The sequence below is a fragment of the Muscardinus avellanarius genome (genome assembly GCF_963383645.1).
Source record: "Muscardinus avellanarius genome assembly, chromosome: 5".
NCBI lineage: Eukaryota > Metazoa > Chordata > Mammalia > Rodentia > Gliridae > Muscardinus > Muscardinus avellanarius.
The window spans coordinates 100,178,443-100,203,244 of record NC_137790.1 but is presented as its reverse complement, the minus strand read 5'-3'; the positions used below and the strand labels follow the sequence as shown (position 1 = coordinate 100,203,244).

The 24,802-nt window shown below is 36.3% G+C and overlaps 1 protein-coding gene and 1 pseudogene across 2 annotated transcripts in view; both read left to right on the top strand.

Annotated features, from left to right (window-relative positions):
- NAALADL2 (N-acetylated alpha-linked acidic dipeptidase like 2) overlaps positions 1–24,802 on the top strand; it is a gene marked incomplete at its 3' end in the record, with an annotated part of 975,844 nt that overhangs the window by 241,008 nt on the left and 710,034 nt on the right. The gene's annotated exons all lie outside the window — the stretch shown is intronic.
- LOC308263059 (tubulin polyglutamylase complex subunit 2-like) lies at positions 21,517–22,287 on the top strand (annotated as a pseudogene). Its single transcript has one exon. The product of its transcript is annotated as a tubulin polyglutamylase complex subunit 2-like (transcript).

The following is a 24,802-nucleotide window of genomic DNA, read 5'->3' as shown; positions in this document are numbered from 1 at the left end:
ATGACGCTTTAAGCATTGGAAATAAAGAAAGTAATCTATGATTTGGGATCAAATTGCCTTTTTTTTAATAAACTCTAAATAACAGAGAACATCTTAACATGTCCCCAAATATGCAAATTAAATTCTGATAGAACAAGAAACAAAAGAAGCAGTTCCAAATCTGTAGAGTACATTTCTATCTGTGATAGAAAAATTACACTGAACAATTTTATTTTTTCTGTACACATTACTGTGTGCAGGTGGTTTTTACTTTCAATAAAAATAAATGTGGGTTTTTTTCTCTTTCGTTGCTAGTTTCATCATATTAACTCTATTCTGTAAGGAATAACTTGTAAGATCAGATTGTATCAATATTTTAGTTCAACCTGCTACAGAGATTTAAAAGCTCTAATTTAGTAGTCCAAAAAGCTTTAATTCAATAAAACATTAGATGTTCTTTTATTGCTACTACAAGCATGTCTGCATGGCATCCTTTAATTTAACTGTATGTTTCAAAATATGTCCTGATTTTTCATACAAGCAAATAGTAAAGGTGGACAAATATTTATTTTAGTTCAGTGGGAAAGTCAAGATAAACTGCATGAGGTTTTCATAGGCTGTTCTTGTTGTGGCTTTCTCATCTTCTTTTTCTCTAGGGTTGGATGGGGGAGGGCCTTTCATAGTTTTCTGCATCTTACATAGTTTTCTCATGTTTTTTGCATAGTTTTCATAGGTTTTAGTGCTAACCATGGCTGGATCTGAATCAGTGTCTGCTTGGTGAAAAACGTGGTCCTATTCTCAGCCTTCTCTCTGCCTTTCTTGTTTTAAGCAGGGATGTTAAATTCTTATGAAATCTATTTCTCCTGGTTTGATTTTTAATTTGCATTTCAATCAAATAACTAAAGGCACATACAACAATAAACAAAGCATTTCCTATGTGGAGAAATACTAGGGAGTTAGCAGCAAGGTCGAAGCTATACCATATTATGGGACAAGGAGAAACTACAACCTCCTTATTTAAGAATTTTCATTGTTATTAGTCAAATTAATATTGCAACTTAAAGTGATTTAAATGCCCTGTGGTGGCAAAAGTCTATAATCCCAGAGATTGGAAGTAAGAAGGGCATGATAGAAATGGTTACAGTGTCCCTTTTTTTTTTTTTTTTTGGTGGTCCTAGGAATGGAACCCAGGGGCCTTCACCTCTGCGCTACACTCCCAGACCTATTTTATATTTTATTTGGAAACAGGGTCTCTTAAGCCAGTGAGTCTGGCTTCGAACCTGCGTGATCCTCCTGTCTCCACCTCCCAAGCGCGGGGATTACAAGTGTGTGCCACCACGACTAGCTTTACAGTGTCCCTTTCATAGTAGCATTTAATATTTTTCAAATATGTGGTAAGTAATGTAAAAGCTAGTGAATCATATGTGGAGACGTATACACATTAATCCCAATGCTAAGATGAGAAGCATGATACAAACATTTCTTTTAGATTTTAATCAAAATCTACTGTCCCATTTTGATTAAAACTAAAGTTGTCTGTCTTTGAGACACCAGTATCTATACCACCTTTTGCCAAGAACCTGGTGAGATCCTCAAAGTCTGAATTTTATGAAACCATCAACTTAAGTATTCATTGCTTCATGAATATTTGCAGAAAACACGAGACTACTGTGTCAAAGATGAAAGCTAGGTTATTACAGCACAGCAAGTAGCCTAAGCATCATATTTGCATGAGTTCTTTAAGCCCCGCTGCCCACTGGGTGATGAAAGGAAGGCCAGTTGACATCAGAGTATGCACTGGTTGTATTACAGAAAAGAGACCCTAGAGATCTCACATTTTTTATTCTCTAAGTATGCCTGTCTGTTGCTCAACAGGAACACTATATTCATCTGTTCAAAGCTGGGGATAAACCTAGGCTTTTTTTTCCTGAAGAAAACACTGCTTGTATCTTTCAAAGGTTTGTTACAAACTCATCCATACAAAGACAGTCCTAAATGAAGGCAATCTGTGCCTTTGCTCACAAGATGTGCAGAAAAGTGCTAGAGTTTTATAGAATTGGGATGTGACTTTGGTTTGAGTTAATCAGATCTTAGTAATTTCCTGAAATATGTTAAATATCTGCTTCATACAAATATCATTTGTTAGTAGTAGGAATGGAGTTTTCAGAGGAGTAGAGTGTAGCCAAATATAGTCTCTGGTCTGAAAGAGAGTAAAATCTTAGTGAAGCATAGAGACAAGACTACATTTTAATTGTGGAAACTGGCTGCTATAATTGTAGTAATATAGACATAGTCAAAGGGCCAGCAGGAGACGGAGGGTTCTCATTAGAAGAATATTAAATCACATAAGCATGGCAGTATGATTTTTTTAATACTTGGATTTATTTAGCTTCAGAGCAAAGGTAACTGATAAATCAAACCAAACCTGTGAAAAATCAACCTGGGGCAATCTGACAGAGATATAAAATAATAGTAGTTGGAAAGATATAATTTTTTATTTTATTGGTGCACTATAATCTCATATCATAATGTGGATCATGTTGACAATGGCATATTCACACAATGCTCCCCCACGTCCCCTTTTCCCTCCCTTCCCATATTGAGTGTCCAGGTTAACAGTGTTATAGTCACACGTATATACAAATTTGAATGTAGCTTTTCTATTAATTAACCTCACCCTTCTTCCTCCCCTATCCTTCCTTTTCTGGCTTTGCTGAGGTTTCCCCTCTATTAACTGGAGTCCCTCTGGTATTCCTAATAGTCCCTAGTTCGGGCATATTAGAGAAAACATATGTCCCTTCTCTTTCTGTGCTTGGCTGATCTCACTTAACATAATGTTCTCCAGGTCTTTCCATCTTCTTGCAAATGATATGATTTTGTCCTTGGAAAGAGAATTTTTAACAAGACATACCTACTTTAGTCTATGGGTGGCATAATAGTAGTGTAAAATGAATCTAGTAGTTTATATTTTATTATCCTAAACATATACTTATTTCTTAAATATATATACCATACTTATATCTATGTAAGTAGATATCTTTATATCTCACTTCTCTTAAGAGTTATTTCAAGAACTGCGACAATAGCCAGGCATGGTGGTGCACTCTTGTTATCCCAGCATTTGGAAAGCAGAGAATGGAGAATCGTAGTTCACAGACAGCCTCAGCTACTTAGCGAGGCCCTTCACAACTCAGTGAGACCCTGTTTCAAAAATAAAAAGACTAAAAAATAGAGCTTGGCGTGAAGCTCGGAGGAATAATGCACCTGGGTTCCATCCCCGGTACTGAAAAAAAAAAAAGAAAAAGAAAGAAAAAAGAATTGAGGTAATAACTAGCTATGGCTTATGATACTCTGATGAAGCATTACTAATCACCAGTGGCAATTAAAATCAGGATGGCCAACTATTGGAACTAAATAGATATTCTAGATTATGCTCTAAAACCTAAACCTTTTAGCAATATTTGGAATGCATTGAGATTTAGAAAGTCTTAGAGTAAAAAATTATCCCTCCAATTTGAAAAGACGGAAATGTTTATGATATGGTGTTTGTTTCATGGGGTGGAAGGTTAGAAAAATAAAAGTAAAAACAAATGAAAAAAATTCTAAAGTAATATATATATTGGCTGTGGTAATTAATTACAGCCAATTTAAATCAGAAAAGAATTTTTTATTAGTTTTGATTTGTTTTTAACCTTTAGTATACTGTTTAGCTGTACATTGCTACTTCCCCAATTTTTATGATAGAGTAGATTTTTGAACCATCAAATAAGTACATTTTAAAGCACTTACACACTTGATTTTAAATATAAATAAAGACATTAAAATAACATTGATTAAACAGTAACATATTTCTTTTTCCATTAACTTACATGTCCTGACAGTATATCTACTATATACTAGCATTATGTTTTCAGAAATACCTACTTTTCATTATTCAGCGATCTTTACTCTGAATTCTAAAGTATAGAATTTATGCTATTGGGAGTAGCACTTTCCTGGTTTCTCATGATGCTAGCAAACAGAAAAAAAAAATGTATTTACTTAGCATTTGCATCTAATTTGTTACATTTGCACTTTTTTTTTTTTTTTTTGGCAGATATGGGAATGGAACCCAGGGGCATTCGACCTCTGAGCTACACCCTTTGCCCTATTTTTTATTCTTTATTTTGAAACCGGGTCTTACTAAGTTGCGGAGGGCCTCACTAAGTAGATGAGGCTCTCCGCAAACTGGGATCCTTCTGTCTCAGGCTCCCGAATGCTGGGATTACAAGTTTGCGCCACAACGCCCGGCTACATTTGCATGTTTTTAAATCTAACTGTGATGACAGATGTCACAAAGGTTTCTGGACATGTTGGAACCAAAATTATTTCCAAGGACTATTGCAATTGGTATACATTTAAGTTAACTTTATTTTTAAATAAAACACAGAAATTTTTTTATATAACACATAAACCTCTAAACATTTGAAAATGAGAGATAGCATGCTTATTTTACTAATACTTTCATATTGTATCTACAAGTATACTATTAGCAAAAAATGAATCCTTTTATGGAGCAAGTATAAATTCCTCTTTGAGGAATCTCTTTTATCTGAATCCCTTTTGTTTCCTAATTTCTCTGTAGCTTCCACATATGAGAGAAGACATATAACCATTCACTTTCTGAGATTGACTAATCTTATTTAGTATAAATATCCTCTAGTTCCATTTGTTTTCCTGCAAATGTCATAATTTTGCTTTTTTATGACTGATAAAATTCCATTGTGTTATAACTACAGTTTAGTAATCTACTATTTATTTATTTATTTATTTATTTTTATTTACTTTTTTGCGGGTCTGGGGATGGAACCAGGGGCATTCGACCTCCGAGCTACAACCCTTGCCCTATTTTTTATTCTTTATTTTGAAACAAGGTCTCAGTGACTTGCAGAGGGGACTCACTAAGTAGCTGAGGCTGTCCTCGAACTCTCACTAAATAGCTGAGGCTGTCCGCAAACCGCGATCCTCTGGTCTCAGCCTCCTGAATGCTGGTATTACAAGCGTGCCCACCATGCCCGGTTTAGTAATCCACTATTTAAACTGTGACAAAAATGACTTTAGGTCATATAATTCTGGTTTCCATTTTAATAATTTAACAATGGCATTCTAGGTGCCTATTTTAAGCCATGCCCAGTACTATGGACTATCATGTAATTGAACTCTTATTTAATGTACTATTTTTGTTTGGCATTAAAAACATAATCTATTAAAACAAATCCTCTAAAAGGTATGAATTTCTAAACAGTGTTTGTAGAAGCATCTGGTCTTTTGTATTAACAGTTTATTCATTTGGGAACTATTATTAAGTCCAAGAGCTTAATCTCATAAAAAAAATGACTTTTTGTTGTTCCACTAAGCTAGTGTTCATGCAGTTCTAACTGAAATGACAAGAATGAATACCATTAAAAGGTAATACTTGAAATCAATCAGAGATAATGCAATTGCAGTGGCCCAAGTATTAATCAATTTTAATAATGTGCTTTGCAATGGTCTTGCAATAAAAGGGCTGTTATTTTCAATTCAGCTCACTTAAGTTATGTCTACATGATTGTCACACAACTCGTTGAAAAGTATAGACATTTTCAACACCTGTGCTATATATAATCTGTTTTATTATTGACCTTTATTCTTCACAGATTCTATACAAAACCTGAGTTGGCTAATTGCTTCATAAAAATGTTCACACCAACTTTTGTTTTGTGACCATACAGATATAACCTTAAAAAGTTTGTTTTAAATAGAGCAAGAGTAATTAGGGGCAATAAAAAATCCTCCAACAAATGGGGTCTTGATTCATAGTCTTTCATAAAGCTTATCATTTATTCACTATAAATTTACTCATTAAAAGTATCATCAATGAAATCATAGACATTTCTTCTTGCTTCTCTGATGGTACCTTTTTACCTCTATTTTTTAAAGAGATATATATTTTTATGAAATTTTATGAAGTATTAGCTCCATAAGCTATTAACCTACATTAAGTTAATATTTTCTCTGATTCTAGCTGAAGACAAATAATAAGATTGAATCTATTCACATAGAACAGAGAAATAGATACCTGCCTTATGCTGACTATTCAGATCTGATGCGTATGTTAATGGTGACAGGCTCTTTGTTGTGGTCATATGTTTGGCACCTCTGGCCTCAGGTTATTTAACCTCAGGCTTTAACAAAAATGGATATGTATGCAAACTTATTTTATCACTGTCTCTGCTATGTAGTGGCCTATAAAGAGTGGGATGAGACATTTCATAATCAGACCACAGGACAAACTTACAGATGGGGGAAAAAAAAGAGTTTGTTTTGGTGACTTCTTCTGGTTAGGAAGGAGACAGCATAAGAAACAAACAGACTCAAGGGAATTCTTCTCTATTTTCCCCACTGGTCACAAGTTAATTTGACTCTTCAATTTAACTAAAATGAACTCTTTTTATTACTCTTTTTTAGACTCTAAGTCAGTATTTGGGAGAGACTCTTATATAAAAAGATAAACAGGACAAATTTCTGCTACCTTGCATTGGTTTTCTACTCTTGTCTCTATAATGGTGGCACTTTGCAATAGTTAAAAAGCAGAATTTAAAATAATTAAAACATCCTGAAATGGTAGTTGATTAAACTCAGCTTTATCTAATTTGGGGAGTTGAACAACAAGGTAGAATACAGCTTGTGAATCTCACTTAAAAGTTTTTTTTTTTTGTCATAAATAAGCCTCAGGCTATACTAATGTAAATGTGCGTTTATAATTGTGTTAGGATGGAAATAGATGCCCATTCTGCATCCTGGTTGATTACCACCAGGCCACTGCAATCAACTATGATAAGGAAACGTGATGAGTTGGTTTATTCAGTGAAAGTTTTGATTATTTGGATATCAAATGAGGCTCCTTGATTCCTTTACTGGTGAGCCAAGCATGGATTTTGGATTAAGTTTTATTTTTTTTAAATAGTCAGGGAAGATATGATATAACCTTTAGTATATTCCTGCAAATACAAATTAGCAAGTATGATGTAGGAGCAAGTGTTTATTGGAGGGGTTCAAGAAGAAAATTTCCACTGATTGGCTTATTATTAGACAAAAAAAAAAAAAAAAACTGTGACCACTGCTACATAAGAACTGTTAGAAATTCTACTTTGTAGTAATTTAGGCTATGAATAGGGTGTTATCCCATTTAATTTGACTTGCTTCCAGTTGTTGTTTGCTGAGAACAAAAACCTTTTCTATCTCCATGTTCCTCCTGTGCTCCACCCCATCCCAAACACATACTACACAAGCTTTTTGCATGTGTGGTTAGAGGAAAATATTATATCCACATACTACACATGTTTTTCACATGTGTAGATGTAGAGTTAGAGGAAAATTTTATGTAGACAGCATGTTGGTTGGTTTTGTGCTGCTAAGGCAAATTATGGCAGACTGACAAATTGGTACAGAGTAGACATTTATTTTTAATAGTTCTGGAGACTGAGAAGTCTAAGATCAAGGGCTCAAAGTGGTGAGTACCTTCTTGATACATCATGAATGAAAGTAGAAGGGAGGGGAATAGCAGGGGGCACATCCGTTTTATTATAAGGAACTCATTCCTGTGATAATGGATTCACTTGTTCAGTACAGCACTACCCTATTAATAAGGGCAGAGCCCTCAGGGCCTAATCACTTAGTAAGCTTCCACCTCTTACAGTGTTACAGTGGTATATAAATTTCAACATGAGTTGTGCAAAACATTCAAATTATAATAAAAATCTAATAAATATGAACAACATTCAAAGTATAACAGGCATCCAAGAATTCCCAGTGTACTACTGCATAGTGAGGCAAGTATAAATGACAGTAATACACTTTACACTTAAAAAGATAAAAAGAAAGATGTTGCATTTTCACCATAAATAATAAATGTTTGAAAAGACAGACATATTAAACTGTTTTAAACATTACACAATGTACAAAGGAATTGAAATATCACATGGTACCCATTAATATGTGCAATTTTTATGGATCAGTAGTAAAATCAAAAGAAGAAAAATACATTATTTTTTAAATGGGAAAGACAACAAATATTTGGAAAAGTCCTTAAACTAAAGGAATAAATTAGAATATGGAGACATTTGTTGGTTGTAAGATGTGCACACCATTAGATAAAATGGAGGTGCTAATAGGTGTTAGGGCAGTGATCCTGAGTTGTAATTTCTTTTTTGTTTTTGTTTTCTTTTTCCTTTTTAAAATTAATTATTGGTACATTGTATTCGTACATCATAATGGATAAAAAACTTGTGTAATTATACATGCATACATCGCCTGGTTAGTCCCTAACTAATCCCCACCCCATTACCTCCTCATCCCTCCTTCCCATGCTTGGCTTAGTGGTTGACATCAATCTGTTTGTTTAAGTGAGACCCTGTTTCCAAATAAAATATAAAATAGGCCTGGAAGGATAGCCCGGAGGTAGAAAGCCCCTGGGTTCCATTCCTAGTACCACCAAAAAAAAAAAAAAAAAAAAACCACCACCAACAACAACAAAAAACCAGGCACCAATTATAGAGAGAAAATGGAACCTAAAAAGCTTTTGGTACATACTGGACATCCAAGAACATATGTGAGTATATAGATCCACAAAATCTATTTTGGAGATAAACATTTTAGAGATTTTTAGCATGCTAATAGGATTTAAAGTCATGAGATTAGATGAGATTAAATCATTTAAGAGATTAGTTGAGTATAAGTACAAGAGAAATGAGATACAAGGACTGACTGGGTTTTGAAGTATCTCAATAATATTTAATGAGGTGGAACAAACAATGGAAATTGAGAAGAAACCAGTGAGGTAGGAAGGGAAGTAGGAAAGTGAAGGTTTCAAAAGTCAAGCAATATGAAGTGTTCAACTTTGTCAAAATGCCCAGTATATGAATAACACAGCCAGGTCTGGCAAACTGATTATTACTTATAACTCTGGGAATACTGTGTGTATGGAGGCAGGGACAATTGGTAATTGAAATCAAAATAAGTTTGGGGGGACAGAGAGGACAAAAACCTGACTGGAGTAAATTCAAAAAACTAGAGAGAAAAGGCATTGTAGATAGTAAACATAGGTTAAAATATAAATTAAAATAAATTTTGTTTTGTTTTGTTTTTTGGTGGTACTTGTGTTTCTGGAAACCCTTATACCTCTGGGTTACACTCCCAAATCTATTTTATATAAATATGTAAATTATATATATATATTAATATCTATATGTTATATATATTTATATATTATATATTATATATATATTTTAATTGGTGCATTGTAATCACATATCACATTGGAATACAAGACTTGAGAGGATATACAAGCACACATCATCCAATTAGCCCTCATCCAGTCCCCATCCCATTCTCTCCCCCTCCCTCAATCCCATGCTTGTTTGTTGATTAACTCTGACACATTTGTTTATGTACCTCCTTCATTTTAAAGAGGCTCCATCCTCCCCTATTCCATACCCTCTGATTGGTAACCTGAGTTGCTTCACTATAGGGCCCTTTCTATAGCTCGACCTCTTCCTGTTGCCCCTTTCCTCCTAGTTATTGCTGATTAGGGGAAGCATCTGATTTTTATTTTCTACGATATTTCTCTGTGCATGTCGCATTTCAAGTACCGATCCCACTCTTGACGGCCCCAGTAGTGGCCTGGCTACCCGGTGGACTGATCTAGACCTCGCTGGCTCAAGCAGAGGCCTTGCCTCATGGGAGGCCCTGATTCTGGTCTCGCTGACCCCGACATCAGCCTAACCCCTCAGCTGGCTCCGATCCAGGCCTCGGAGGGCCCAGTAGCAGTCTAGCCTCATGGCAGGCTCCGATCCCGGCCTGGCTGGCCACTGCCATTGCCACTACCTCTACCATTTCAAATCTTTTCCAAGCTCTTTTTTCACTCTCAATGTTGTCCAGTGTTCCTAAGCATGCATGATGTTAGCATTAGACATTTGGTATAATTTCTCCAATAAAAATAAAATTGGTAGGATCCGATTTCTGCTTCTCCTGAATACAAGTCTCCACCGCCATCGCAGAGACTGCTTTCAGCACCGCCTTTCTTCTTGGTCTCCACTAAACTCTCTCCTTACAGGTGATGTCCAAGATTCTTAACAATATAGAGAAACAGCAGTCCTCCTTCACGGGGAATTTTTCCATAAGTTCCAGTGCATTTGGATAAGTTTTGTCTGCATCTCCAGTGTCCTGGTATCTGCCACAGCCTTCTTAACCCCTCTCCGATATTTTTCCTTTTCCTTTTTCTTTTCTTTTCTTTTCTTTTTTTTTTTTTAATAAGAGAAGATAGTATATGTGGTTTGAGGAGGTAGTGGGATCAGGCACTCAGTAGCACTGTGACCCAGTTGGTTTCCTCATGGGTCCATCGTGCTCCACACTACTCCGCCTGGGGCCCAGAGTCCTGCGGCCCGGCCCGACTGTTCCAGGGTCCAGTGTGCCCTTCCCAACCCCTGCCTGGGACCCAGGTTCTTACTGGGCCAGGTTTCTCCAGGGGTCTGGTGTGCTATGCGCAGTCCGGCCCGGGGCCCAGAGTCCCGCGACCCAGGCGCCGGGTGGCGTGCCCCGTGCAACCCCTGCTCGGGACCCAGAGTACTGGGCCCGGTTTCTCCAGGGGTCAGGCGTGCTACGTGCGCTCCAGCCTGGGGCCCAGAGTCTCGCGACCCGGGCCTTGGCTGGTATGCCCCACGCGACCCCTGCCCAGGTTATATATTTTTTTTTTAAAAAATTAGAAACAGGGTCTCTTAAACTAGCAAGGCTGACTTCGAATCTACACGATCCTCCTGTCTCTGCCCCCCAAGCGCGGGGATTACAAGTGTGTACCATCACACCTGGCAATTAAAATAAATTCTGATTGTGCTAAATATTAGATTTATATTGATAGAAGTGAAAGGAGTGGAGTGGTGTGTTTATGTATGCCTCTAATATCTTGTACCCCATTTAAATGTATGACTCCAATGCACCAATAAAAAAAAAAAAAAAGAAAGAAAAGCCAAGCGTGGTGGCACACACTTGTAACCCCAGCATTCGGGAAGCTAAAACCAGAGAACTGGGGTTCGTGGACAGCCTCAGCTACTTAGCAAGGCCCTTCACAACTCAGTGAGACCCTGTGGCAAAAAAATTAAAAGATTAAATATAGGACTAGGGGTATAGCTCAGAGGTATAATGCCCCAGGGTTCTGTCCCCAGTACCACAAGGAAGAAAAAAAAGTAAAAAGAGAAAAGGAGAAAAGCACATTTTCAAGGAGACAATGCTGTTTTTTCCAAGGTCTACTTTTACAAAGAAAAAATTAACTAAAGTACTAGCAAACTGAATTTAACAGTACATCAAAAGTTCATACACCTTAATCAGGTAAGATTTATCCCAGGGTTTCAAAGATGGTTCAAAATAGGCAAACCAATAAGAGTAATCATCTGAATGAAGTACAAAAACTACAAGATCATATCAGTAGGTGTAGAAAAAAGCATTCAAAAATATTCAACAGCCCTTCCTAATAAAAAAATCTCAATAGCCGGGCCTGGTGGTGCACGCTTGTAATCCCCGCGCTTGGGAGGCAGAGACAGGAGGATCGCGCAGGTTCGAAGCCAGCTGCGCGCGCTGGCTTAGGAGACCCTGTTTCTAAATATAAAATGTAAAAAGAGGTCTGGGAGTGTAGCCCGGAGGTAGAAGGGCTTCCAGAAACCCCAGTACCACCAAAAAAAAAAAAAACCTCAATAAATTAGGTATACATGGAATATGCCTCAAAAGAAGAAAGTCTAATATTAGACAACCTTGGCAAATACATCCCTAAAGAGGAGAAATTGTTTCTTATAAGATCAAGATTAAAACAAGGATATCCATTTTGACTGCTAGTTAGTTAAGTACAGCAGTTTCATATGTAAGTGTAGGAAGTCGTATGAGCAATTAAACTGGAGAAAGAATTAAATTGCATTCAAATTGAAGATGATGAAGTTTAAATATTCATATTTGAGGATTACGTGATTCCATATTATCCTCAAAATATTAGAATTTATAAAAGAATTAAGTAAAATGAAAGGATAAGAAAAACAGAATGCAAAAGATACTAAGGATGGAGGGGGAAAAATGGGGCATGAATTGAGTAAGGGCTAATTGGGTGATGTGTACATGTATGCCTATACCATCTTGCATTCTACTAAGATATCTGACTACAATGCACCAATAAAAAATTAAAAAATAAAAGCTTTATATATAAAAATAATAGCATTTCTATATATAATAATAAACTCACTAAAAAAAGAAATTAATAACCTGGTGTAGTTATTACCCAGTACTTAGGAGGCTGAGATAGGAGGATCTCAGGTTCAAGGGCAGCCTCCGCTACTTAGGCCTTCCACATCTTAGTGAAACCCTGTTTCAAAATAAAGAATAAAAATAAGACTGTGGGTGTGGCTCAGAGGTAGAATGCCCCTGGGTTCAATTCCAGGCTCTGCAAAAGAAAAAAAGAAAAAAAGAAAAAGAAAAAAAGAAATTAAGAGAGCTACTCACAATAGCTACAGATACCGACAAAGATATAATAAGTATGAGTAAATTGTCAGGTTCTTCAAGATCTTTATAATCAAATCTATAAAAAACTGATGAAAGAATTATAGAAGACACAAAAATGCAAAGATATTTCATGCTCATGGATTAGAAAAAACAGCATTGTTAAAATGATCATACTACCCAAAGTGATGCAATAGATTCAAATGCAATTCTCATCAAAGTAGTAACTGTTCTTTTCATAGAAATAGAAAAACTTTTTTTTTACATTGGTGTTTTGTTCTCTTATTGTGTGTGTTGAACATAGTTAAAATAGACACTCTTCAAATTTAAATTGACCATAGTCACTTGCCAAACATTATCTCTCTAGAACTTATCTTATAGCTAAAAGTTTTGTGCCTTTTGACCACTATCTCCTCATTTTCCCTACCTTTCTAGCTTTTGCAGCCACCATTCTATTATCTGCTTCTATTAGTTTTACATTTTTAGAATTAATTTATAAGAGAGATAATACAGTATTTGTCTTTCTATGTCTGGCTTATTTCACTTAATTAAATGTCCTTTCTCCAGATTCATTCATGTTATTGCAAGTGACAGCATTTTCTCCTCATCAACCTCTTTCTCCTCCTCCTTTTCCTCCTCCTGTTTCTTCCTTTTTTTTCTTTTTTTAGCTACTGAGGATTGATTTTGAGACCTTTTCACATGCTAGGCAAATGCTCTACCACTGAGCTATATTCCAACCCCTTTTCTCTTTTTCATTTTATTTTCTCTCTTTGTAAATTACTTCAGACAAATAATTTCAGAGTAACTTATAGCCTGTATTTGTCACTTTTGCTTTCTCAGTACAGAATTATTTGTGCATGTTTGTATTGTACCTCCTGCCAGTGATGATACAAGTCTGTGTAAGTTATATGCCTATTTCACTAAGCACACCATTTGTTTCCCTGCTTTTTGTTGGTCCTTTCATGACTGTTCTGTGGCTCAGAAATGTCCAACAGTTTCCCTGTGTATTCCTCTGTACCTAGTATGCTGTGCATATATTATCAAATCTTAAAAAAACTCTAACACCTGAAAAGTATTATTTCCCAACATATAGCATTAAAAGACATGCTTAGTAAAAATTACAGTGGAAGACAAATGCAGACTTTACTTTGAGTTTTTAATATAACTTTTGAAGACTTGGTGGGTGAGTAGAGTATTATGTGAGATATAATACTGAGGAGAATTCAATAGTATACACCATTGTTCTTAAATGTTCCACCAATACTTCTACCCTAAATGAGACCATGGTTTCAAAATAATTGATTTTTAAAAAAATTTCAATGTAAGCCGGGTGTGGTGGTGCATGCTTGTAATCCCAGCATTTGGGAGGCTGAGACAGGAGGATTGCGGTTCGTGGACAGCCTCAGCTACTTAGTGAGGCCCTCCACAACTCAGTGAAACCGTTTCAAAAAAAAGAATAAAAAAAAAATTGGGCAAGGGATGTAGCTCAGATGTCCAATGCCTCTGGTTTCCATCCTCAGACCCACCCCCCAAAAAAATTCAATGTATTTTCTCAAAAGAATAAAGCATAAATAATTTATCCATGGTAACATTTATATAGGTTTATATAGTTATAGTTCAAATTATAAGGTATAAGAAAGATATAACAAATAGAGTAAGAACCCAAGGCCCCACATAAGTTGATGAGTAAATTTTCCCTATCCTTTTTCTATTTTCATTTTAAATTATTGTGTTATAGAGTATTCTTATGTTGTCTATAACTTTTTATTAACAAAAGCATCACTCTTATTCTACTAGTAATGAAAATAATCAGTTTTTCTCAGAAAATAATTTCATCCAACTACTTAAACTTTTATGATTATAAACCCCATTAATATCCTACAGAGAAGATTTCCCTACTGGGAAGAATGAGTTAATTTTAAGTTAGTGTGAAGAATTCTGATACAGTCTCATTATTACCTGTGAAAGTTTTAATTCAAAATCATTTAACATACTTGCCAAGAAAATTGATAATTCATTCTGAATGAGGACATATATTTCTTTTTATAGTAATGGAAAAATCCTTGCTAATATTACTAGGCTTCTCTCAAGAAATGAGAAGCACACAGACACATAAAAACACAGATTCATATAGTAAGCATGTGTAAATAGTCAATATAAACCTGATAGTAGGATTTTTCTAGCATATGGTAATTTCAATAAAAGTTAGCCAAATGATTAAAAATTACTAGTGAATAAAACTAGTTAAGAAGATACAGCTTTCAAAGCATACTTTAACTGCTAATAAGAGCCTTTGGGGAATAAAGTCCAGAACCTAGAGATAATATTTTTCAGAACACAATAGGTAATTCTGAAAGATCTAGAAGATAGAAAAAGCCAATCAGAAAAAGTTAGGTGTCTTTATCATGAAAATTAATATATATAATAAACACTAGAAAATGTGGCAGTTGGCTTAAAAGCACAATTTTAGAAAGTAGACTGAATATTTATTCTAGGGAGAAATATTAAAAATAACTTCTGAAGTGGATTGTGGTGACAGACGCTTGTAATTTCAGCATTTGGGAAGCTGAAAGGCTTAGACAGGAGGATTGCAGTTCACAGACAGCCTCAGCTACTTAGTGAGGCCCTTTGCAACTCAGTGAAACCGTGTTGCAAAATTAAGAATAAAAAATTAGGTCAGGGGTGTAGATTGGAAGTAGAATGTCCCTAGGTTCCATCCCCAGTATTAAAAAGAAGATCTTAGAAGTTAATCATAGCTATTAAAATATCCGAATGAGGCACAGGAGAGGATGATGAGAACTATTTGCTTAAGGAACTATCATGACTGAGAAGGTGAATTGCACTAAGGGTCAATTTTTTTTTAAGTATATAAAAAGTAATTGAGGTTTTATTTTTGTTTCTCTTTTTACAAATAGTTTTCAAGATTTATAAAATTTAGGTAAAAATATAAAAATTAGGTACTTACTTGTATTTTGTTGAAAAAAGTAATTTTTTTATCTTTCTACCTTTTTCTATCAAATTATATATTAAAAGCAATAATAAATCCTACCCTCTGACAAGCAAGGACTTTTTTTGAAAAAAATTCTTATTGAATTTAGGTTGTTCAAGCAAATATTTTGATTAAATATTTTCAAGGCATAGGCTATACTATTTAGGAAGAAAATAGATTTACTCTCAGATTTATTCATTTCCTGGACAATCATTGTTTCTTTTTTCTGTTTAAAAGTAATCATTATTCTGGTAATAACATAAATATTATATGGCACTGAATACTTAATGTAATACCTTCAAAAGAGACTCACTGAGAAAAGTTAGGATTCCTTTATACTTTGTAACTTGTATTATGGAAACATTTTCCATTCCTACTTTTGCATTCAACTTTATATTTTTTAAAAATCATGGTCATTATTATCAAATAATATGAATAGGAACATACAGTCATAAGCCTAGAATAGGTAATTTATTTTCTATATATCTGTTATTCAAGTAGTTATCTGTCTACATTATTCTTACATGTTATATAGATAATGATTTATATATCTTCCTTTGATATCATCTTATATTCTATTACCTTTATTCAGAGAATTTTATTCAACTTCTAACTACTAATTCTTTCTCTAATTTAAATTCATCATCTTTAATCCTATTTTCAGTTGAAACAAAGAATATGTGTTATCACCAAATTATATCTGTTCTCATATGTGAAGATTATATTATTTTTTAACTTTCATTTCTCCACAGCGAAAAATAGTTCTTTAAGAAATTATGCACTGAAAATTATTTTTGTGTCCTTTTTAGTTGGGTCAAAACCAAAGCAAAAATCTAATAAAGGGTAATAATAGTAAACATAGTGACAATTTATGATTCAGTCAATTTGTATTTCTCTAAGGCTTATTGGGTGACAAGGTATGTGCAGTGATGAATAAATAAATGGATTAAATTACATAAATAGATGGAGCATAAGTTTACCTACTAAGTAAGTCCTGAGGGGCTTATTTTAGATATAGCAGAGGAGAGAATATGGAGAAACAGATTTAAATGCAGTCAAATACAACTGAGGTAAAATCTTAGCAATATGCTGTCCTTATCTACATCAGGACTTTTGGCATTTGTCTGATGCCCTTGATCATCACTGTATTTTTTTTGGTGCTATAAAATAGCCTTTAATTAAAAAAAAAAAAAATATATATATATATATATATATATATATATATATATATATATATATATATATATATATACAGGAAACAAAAACAGAAGAAGCAAAAGAAAAAACATATCATTTCTCAAGGAACCTAACTTCCTTTTTTAAAAAAATTGGGACATTGTATTCATACACCTTGGTGAATTTCAACGTGATTAGAGATATACATTCAGACAGCACTCATAGAGGCCTCCCCCAGTTCCCACTCTCCCTTTTCCTTTTTCCCATTCTTAGAACAGTGATGATTTTTTTTATTGGTGCACTATAGTTTCACATCATAATTTAGATCATACTGACAATGGCATACATTCACATAGTACTCAGTGGCCTCCTCTCCTCTTCCCCTCCCCCCCCACAACCATGAGTGTCCAGGTTAACCATGCTACATTCACACTAACGCACATATCTGAATGTAGCTCCTCCATTAATCAGCCTCACCCTTCTTCCTCTCCTACCCTTTTTTTCTAGCATAACAGAAGTTTCCCCTCCATTATCTGGAATCCCTCTGGTATCCCTAATACTCCCTAGTTTGGGCATATTAGAGAAAACATATGCCCCTTCTTTTTCTGTGCTTGGCTGATCTCACTTAACATAATGTTCTCCAGGTCTTTTATCTTTTGAGAATTAGATGATTTTTTTCTTCTTTATTTCTGAGTAGAATGCCATTGTGTGTATTTCCCATAAAAGTGGGATGGCACCAAACTAACAAGTTTCTGCTCATCAGAGGAAACCATCAAGAACCTAGCCGGGCGTGGTGGTGCATGCTTGTAATCTCCACACATAGGAGGCAGAACCAGGAGGATTGCACAGGTTCAAAGCCAGCCTCACTGGCTTAAGAGAACCTGTTTCCAAAATAAAAATATAAAAAAGTAGGTCTTGGAGTGTAGCCTGGAGGTTGAAGGGCTTCCAGGAACCCCAGTACCACCACCAAAAAAAAAAAAAAAAAAAAAAAAATAGGATACCATCATGAACTTAAAGAGAATGGGAGAAGATCTTTACCAGCCACCACTCTGATAGAGTGCTAATATCCAGAATATACAAAGAGCTCAAAAGACTCTACACTAGGAAAACAAATAACCCAATCAAGAAATGGACAACTGAATTGAATAGATATTTCACAAAAGAGATACAGATGCCCAATAGATACATGAAAAGATGTTCAACATCATTAGCCATCAAGGAGATGCAAATCAAAACTATGCTGAGATTCCATCTAACCCCAATCAGAGTGGCAAGCATAAAAAAATCAAATAACAACAAGTACTGGCAAGAATGTGGGGAAAGAGAAACTCTTTTACACTATTTTACACTGTTGGTGGGACTGCAAACTAGCTCCTAGTGCAAACTAGGAATATCCACACTGATCTCCACTAATGAGATCAGTATGCAGATTCCTTAGAAAACTGGAAATAGATCCACCATATGATGCAGCTATAACATTTCTGGGCATTTTTCCAAAAGGGTTGAAATCAGGGAACTAGAGTACCATATGCATACCTATGTTCATAGAAGCACAATTCATAATAGCCAAAATATGGAACCAACCTAGGTCTCCATCAACAGATGAATGGATTGCAAAATTATGAGAAATTCAGTGAGTGACTTTGGTAAGTCTGTGAATGTACATCATGTTCATTGAAGTGTTTACATCTTCCTCTCTCCAATATCCCTCAGTTAGGCCACCTTTTTCTCTCATTTAAGTTTTCTCCTCTTTAGCCTAGAGTCCCTACTATGTCCCATTTTTTTCCCTAGCTTTTGCATTTTAAAAAGAACATTAACTTTTTACCTTTTTAAAAAATTATTATTATTATTATTATTATTATTATTATTATTATTATTATTATTGTGGTACTGGGTTCCCTGGAAGCCCTTCTACCTCCCAGCCACATTCCCAGACTTATTTTATTTTCAGAAACAGGGTCTCTTAAACCAGCACAGCTGGCTTTGAACCTGCGTGATCCTCCTGTCTCTACCTCCCAAGCGCGGGGATTACAGACATGTGCCACCATGCCTGGCATGACTTTTTACTTTTTATGACTGGTTAATCTCACTTAGCATAATGCTCTCCATTTCTATACAGTCTCCTGAAATTGTCATAATTTTGTTCTTCTTTATATTGAGTAGAATTGTATTGTGTACATATCCCATAGTTTTATATTCCATTCATCTGTTGATGAACATCTCAGCTGGTTCCATAATTTGGCAATTGTGAATCGTGTAACTATAAACATAAATTTGAATGCATTACTGTTGTATTTGGATTAGCTTTTGAATAGATATTCAAGAGTGGTATAGCTGAGTCATATGACAAGTTCATTTCTGTTTTTTTGAGGATCCTCCACACTGTTTTTCAAAGTAGTTGCACTAACTCACAGTTCCACCAAAAAGGTATTAGAGTTTCTACCTTTCTACATCCATGCCATCATTTGCTTTTGTTTGTGTTTTCAATGATTGTCATTCTAATTGGAGTTAGGTGAAATCTCAGGATAGTTTTGATTTTCCACTCTCTGATTGCTAATTATATTGAACATTTTTATACATTTATTGGCCATTTTATTTTCTTCTTTTGTGAAATGTCTATTTAGTTCACTTGCCCATTTTTATTGGGTTATTATTATTATTATTTTTTGGTGGTACGTTTCTTGAGTTTTATGTATATTCTAGATACTAGTCCTCTATTGAAGGAGTAGTTGGGCAAAGATCTTCTATTCTGTAAGCTCTCTTTTCAGGTTCTTGATACTTACCTTTGCTGAAAAGAAACTCTTCAGGTTAATGCAATACCACACATTGATCCTGCTTTTAATTTCTTATGCCTTCGGGTCTTGTTGAGAAAGCTTTTTTCCATGTCTATGCGTCAGTGTTTGTCCTATGCCTCATCAGCGTTTGTCCTATGCCTTCTTTAAGTGGCTGGAAGTTCTCACGTCTAGTTTCTAGGTCTTCAATTCAACTTGAATAGACTCTTGTGCAGGATCAAAAAGAGAGACTTTTCAGCTGGGCGTGGTGGCGCACGCTAGTAATCCCCGCGCTTGGGAGGCAGAGACAGGAGGATCGCGCAGGTTCGAAGCCAGCCGTGCGCGCTGGCTTAGGAGACCCTGTTTCCAAATAAAAATGTAAATATAGGTCTGGGAGTGTAGCCCGGAGGTAGAAGGGCTTCCAGGAACCCCAGTACCACACACACACACACACACACACACACACACACACACACACACACACCATTAAAAAAAAGGGAGACTTTTCTGCATATTTGTTAAAGAGGCTATCTTTTTTCAGTGTATGTTTTTGGCACCCTTGTCAAAAATCAGCTTTCTGTAATTGTATGAATTTGCTTCTGAGTCTTCTTTTCTGCTCTATTCTGGTTAATGTGTCTGCTTTTGTTCTGATACTATGCTATTACTATTAAGCTATGGCTTTGTAGTGTAGTTTGAAGTCAGGTATTGATGGTGCCTCTTGCATAGTTCTTGTTGCTTATAAATACTTTGGCTATTCTATTTTTTGTTCTTGTTTCAAATGAATTTAAAGACAGTTTTTCTATATCTGTGAAGGCAGAATGACCTTGGTAACATTATGGGTATTGCATTGAATTTGTAGATCATATTATCTACACAATTATGCAAACATAACTATACAATATAGTGATAAGTACATGGCAAAGGTAAGATAGGGTGCTGTAGATACAGGCAAAGTGGACACACAGTGTTTTCTTGAAGAGTAAAAGTTTCCTGTCTCTGATATAGACTAAAGTCTAAAGCACAACTGGGAATGAGCTAAGAAAGAAGGAGGTGAAGAGTTTTTGTCACAGAGTGCAAAACAAGAGATACATGATGACACAGTGATTTCTTGGAACTAAACCACAAACCTGTTGGGTGCATGAATGAAAAACAAAAAAATAAATAAAATGAAAAAAGAAGTGAGTTAAGAAAGGATAATAGGGACCTGTCCACAAAGAAGGAGGTCATCCATGTGAAGTATAGACTTTATGTAAAAGTCAACAGAAGTTACTAAAGAAGGAAGATGTGTGAGTAGATAAGTGTTTAGGCATGACGACTCAGTTGAGGAAGTTCTTGTCTGATGTCTTATATATTGTCATTAAGTTATTGGCCAAGCATAGCACAGAAATGATGAAACATGTACCAGTACAATGAAAATAAGTGTGGTTTAAAATAGAGAATGAGCCAGGCGTGGTGGCGCACGCTTGTAATCCCTGCGCTTGGGAGGCGGAGACAGGAGGATCGCGGAGGTTCAAAGCCAGCTGCGTTGGTTTAAGAGACCCTGTTTCCAAAAATTAAAAAAAAAAAAAAAAACAAGTATAAAATAGGTTTGGGAGTATAGCCTGAAGATAGAAGGGCTTCCACCAAAAAAAAACAAAAACAAAACAAAACAAAACAAAAAACATATATATATATATATATATATATATATATATATATATATATAGAGAGAGAGAGAGAGAGAGAGAGAGAGAGAGAGAGAGGATTGCACATGGATTTAGATATATTGTCAAAGATAAAGTTGAAATTGGGAGTTCATAAATATGCAATACAGTCACTATCTAGATATGCAACACAGGCTGCGGCGCGGCGAGGGCGCCTGGGTGCCGGCGGGCCGCGGTGCCCGAGGGGTGGGCCACGGGAACGAGTGCCCCGCAGAACTGCTGCTGCCAGACCAGCCCGGGCCCGAGTCTCCACCGCGCCGCGCTCCCAGGCGCCGGGCGCAGCCACCCTCCTACAGACGTGGGCGTCGCTGCTGCGGCTTTGGTGGTCAGAGGGAGAGAGGAATCTTCCCCAGGTGTGACAGAGGTGACCATCCTAGAAAAGGCTCCTGCTGAATGTCATATGATTTCGTCATGGGAACAAAAAAACAACTGTATGATGCCTGAGGATATGAAGACCTTCTACCTGATGACCAGTGGCTTCCACATGACATGGAGTGTGAAGCTAGATGAACACATCATTCCATTGGGCATCATGACAATTAACAACATCTCAAAACTGACTCGGCTCAACCAGTCGTCCATGTATTCACTTCCTAATGCACCGACTCTGGCAGACCTGGAGGATGATACATATGAAGCCAGTGAGGACCAGCCAGAGAAGCCTCACTTTGACTCTCGCAATGTGATATTTGAGCTGGATTCGTGCAATGGAAGTGGGAACGTTTGCCTTGTCTACAAAGGCACTGAGATCTGGTTCCTAGACAGAGCGTTATACTGGCACTTTCTCACAGATACTTTTACCGCCTATTTTCACCTGCTCATCACTCACCTGGGCCTGCCCCAGTGGCAGTATGTCTTCACCAGCTATGGCATTAGCTCACAGGCCAAGCAATGGTTCAGAATGTATAAACCCATCACCTAAAACACAGACCTGCTCACAGAAGAGACTGACTCCTTTGTGAACAAGCTGGATCCCAGCAAAGTATTTAAAAGCAAGAACAAAATCTTAATTCCCAAAAAGAAAGGGCCTATGCAGCCTGCAGTTGCTCAGAAAGGGCCCTCAGGTTCCTCCATCCCTAAGCCCTCCGCTGGGTCTGGAAACCCTGTCCGGAAGTGAGCACCTCCACTCCCAGCTCTGTACCAGCCCAACAGTGATGATTTCCATGCACAGATGGCTCCAATCTTAGATTCTGTAACTAACTGACTGCATCATCTTGAGGGGCAAAAACCCTATGCCTTTTACTCCCATTCAACATTAGCCAGGAGTTGGAAGGGCATACTGAATTATCCCCAAGAATTCTTCACAGTAGTTGATGCTAGGCCATACCTCCAAAAACTGCTTTAGAATTTCAAACTTAATTTAAGAGGTCAGATAAATCTATCGAAAGCTTTACTCTTGACACCAATCCTTAAGCCCTTAGCAGTGATTAGAGAAGTTTTCCAAAGAAACCACTGGTTTTGACTTATGAAATATTAGAAATATACTGTTTAATCAGAAGCCACTGGTCACATGTGACTATTTAAACTTATATGAAAAATTCCTATCTTCAGTTGCATTAACACTTTACAAGTATTCATGTGGCAAGTAGATTCCATAGTAACCAGTATAGAGATGTGGAACATTTTCATCTCAGAAAGTTCTTTTGGACAACACTGCATCATAATAGTTTCATATAGCATTATTTATATGTTCTTTATATCCTTTACCGTGAACATTTGCCAATCTGCTAATTTTTCTTTTGTTTTCTATAAAGCTTGCCCTCATTCGTTTCCTGTGGTTTTTGCTTCTAGTTTTGTGTTATGATGTTTGTATACTTGCCAAAATTAATTTTAAGAAGATATATACTTCTGCTATCCTATAATCTACCTACTAAAAACAAACTCAGAAGGACTGTGCATAAAGAGTTGATGTCTGTTTCCTGACCCTGCATCCCTGAAGTGGGCAGAAGAAAGCCTTTACTCTGGTTCTCAGCAGGGGAAGTAGGGAATCCCGTACCCAACCTCAAGGTCTTTGTGTGGCAATTTTTTTTTATTTTTTTTTTTACTGAAAGCCCAGATGATGGAGAATGAAGAGTGAGGAACAGGAGTCTGCACCATCTGCACACTTCAGCCCTGACTGGCTCACTTGGTCTCCTTCCTGACTTTTCTCCCATGCAGTGCTTGTCCATGCTTCCTTTCTTTGCACTACTTCTATGTGCTAACCAAATCAGGGCATCTCTTCCGTGACCCCTTTTGTGGAAATAAAAGAAGTTCTCACAATTCTCCACCTGCATGTCTGCTTTGACACTTTAAACACTTAAGAAGTTTTAAAACTTTTGATTATTAATTGTAATGATAAACACTTGTGAAAAAGAGGCATTGATCCTCCATCTACCAATTTCTATAGTCTATTAAAAAAAAAAAAGCCAAGATCAAGAGTTGGCCTTTAGCTGGGCGTGGTGGCACAGCTTGTAATCCCAGCATTTGGGAGGCTGAGACAGGAGGATTGTACAGGTTCAAAGCCAGCCTCATATACTTAGGCCCTTTGCAACTCAGTGAGACCCTGTTTCAAAATAAAGAATAAAATATTAGGTCTGGGGTGTTGCTCAGAGGTAGAATGCCCCTGGGTTCCATCCCCAGTACCACATACACACAAAAAAAGTTGGCCTTTTCTCGGTGTGGTAGCATAAACTTTTAATCCTAGTACTTTGGATGCTGAGACAGGAGGATCACAGGTTCAAGGACACCCTCAGCAATTGACTGAGGCTCTCACCAACTTAGACCCTGTTTCCAAATAAAATTGATCTAGGAATATAGCTTGTAGGTAGAAATTGTTTCTATATTCACACACACACACACACACACACACACACACTCACAAAAGTGTTGGCCTTTAAGGAACAATCTCTAGCTGGCTGCTTCACCCCTACTTTTTTTTTTAATAGTTCAGTCTTGAAATACCAGTGCTCATCTGAGCAGTAAGAGCAACACTCTCAAATTATACTATGGAGCTATAAAAAAAGAAAAACAGCATGGTACTGGCATAAGAGCTGACACGAAGACCAACAGAATAGAAGACACAGACAAACCCATTCAAAGGTAATCATCTGATCTTTGATAAACACACAGAATAAATGGAGAAAAAACAGTCTTTTACAAATGGTGCTAGAAAAAGTGGGTATCCACATGTGGAAGAATACAAGCAGATCTCTCTCACTCTGCATAAAAGTAATTTCCAAGTGAATCAAAGACCTTGGAATTTGACCAGAAATTTACAATTGTTGAATGAAAACATAGAGTCAGTACTCAAAACATATAGGCACAGTCATCAACTTCCTCAATAAGGCTCCTAAAACTCAGGAAATAAACCTGGAATTTATAAATAGAATGGTGCTGAATTAAGTTTCTGAACATCTAAGAAGTATGTGAAAGCCTGCAGAATGGGAAAAAATCTCCTCCAGCTACTAACGATGTCTAGAATATATAAAGAACTCAAAAACTCAAACCCCCCAAAAAAAATCCAAACAGAAAAATGGACAAATAAGCTAAAGACATATCTCAAAAGAAATAGCCAAATGCATATGAAAAAATGATGAATACCTTAAGCAATCAAGGAAATGTAGATAAAAATGATACTGCTGAGAATATACCTC